Here is a 1926-nt window from a genome sequence, read left to right on the forward strand (position 1 = left end):
GAAATGTTTTTGAAGATAATCAAAAAACAGAATGTGTTTTTGGGACTCAATCATCATCTCAGTCCATTTGACCTTGATGAGATCTTGTTCCTTGGAAGAATATTTGGCACGACAAGCATGCTGAAGAGCACGATTTTCTTTTGACAAAGCAGGCCAATCAATGATAGAAAAGAAATCTTTGATTGGGAAGGTAGAAGTGATGACATTACATTGATGAGGAGCAGTGGGAAGAGGAGCATCAAAATCAGAAGCAGAGGGAGAAGTAGATCTACCTTCGTCATCCGTTAGGGGATGATTTTTAGTAGAATAAAAAGCAAAAGAAACTTGGGAATCGGTAGAAATTCCTTTGAGTTTCAAATCAGGGTGAACTTGACAAAGAGGAGGAGAGGCGTTAAGTGACTCATCCACATCTTTATCACGACGTCGAAATCCTTCTGAGGTTGTTGAACCCGCAAAAGAATTCCTTCGTTCATTAACCAACAAAGGCCTTTCGTACAGGGGTCTTTCGATCCTGCTAGAAAGTCCTAAATCAGAAAAATTGATTTTGACAGATCCATCCATGTATTGTTGGATGTAATCAAGATTAGAGGAATCGTTAACTACTCGAGAAGGTTTTGCAACACCTTCCAAAAGCCACTCGTTGGGGAGGTCAATCTCATCCCAGCGAATCATTTTTGGAGCTTTGATTTTTACATTCTGAGTAGAACTTTGAATTAACAAAGTTGATTCACCTGGAAACTTGATCACAGCTTGTGGATCTAGATTTGTCTTCATCAATTTATAATAAACACGATAGATGATAGCAAGGAGTCTGCTACCTTCTTCCATGTTATAACCAAAAGACAGAATGTTAAGCGTCAGAGCTTTCAAAATATGCGAATCAGACAAAGCAAGAGAAATGTTGGGAAAGACATCAAAATGGACAGGACCAACAAACAAGGAAGATTGAATCATTCCGAGTATACTAGTTTTAAAATCAAGAAATCTTGCGTCACGCAAGCAAAGCAAAACAGAAGCATTAATACCAAGTCGAGTCAATGGCTTGACAGCAACTTGAACACAACCAACATGCAAAAACTTATAACCTTTGGCAAGAGAATCGTTAATGAACCTCTTGTTAAACAGGGTTATAGTTTGATCTTTGCCGGTAATAGCAAAGGTTTGTTCGACAGTTTTGACAGAAAATTGTGATTTAAAAGAAGATTTAAACCAAGAAGTAGTGTAAACATCCTTAGCGTCCAGCTTAGGGATGTTCCATTTATCAAAACATAAATTATTATCAGATTCGACAGAAAAATTTTCAAAGTTAACCATGTCTGGTGGCAAATTGGAATTAGAGCTGACAGAAGAATTAGATCTCCACATTTTGACACACAAACTAAACTCAAAATCACACACTAGGTAAAGTCTTAAAGGATCTCATCCTAGGTACTCACTCACTGGGTAAACTTCCTAAGCATGTCCTTCCTAGATGCTAGGTTTATCCACACATACCCTGTCGCGAAACAGCACTACAGATACCCTTGGTCATACTCTACAGTCTCTTCTTCACGCCCTAGACGCCAAACCCAAGCTTAAGCGGGACTTACAAGTACCTCGACAACTGTAGTAACGGGGTGGTAGGCTAACTGTACTAACGGGGTGGTGAACTACCAACCAACAGCTAGGATCTCGACACAGAGAAAGCTTAACAGGGGGTAAGCAAAGAGGAGAAGAGCAAGACAATACTCAGAGGGTTCAAAGGAGACCAGGGTGTACATCAAGCAACAAAGAGATCGCAACTCTTATGGCTTTGATACCAAAAAAAGGAGGGGGGAAAGGTGGAAGCGCAGTATGCATATAGATGCAGGGGATAGGGGATAGGTGAAAGCTTAACAAGGTGGAACCGCACTGATGCATATAGATGCAGGAGATCTAATAATCAAA

This window comes from Corylus avellana, chromosome ca5 (genome assembly GCF_901000735.1).
Source record: "Corylus avellana chromosome ca5, CavTom2PMs-1.0".
Lineage (NCBI taxonomy): Eukaryota > Viridiplantae > Streptophyta > Magnoliopsida > Fagales > Betulaceae > Corylus > Corylus avellana.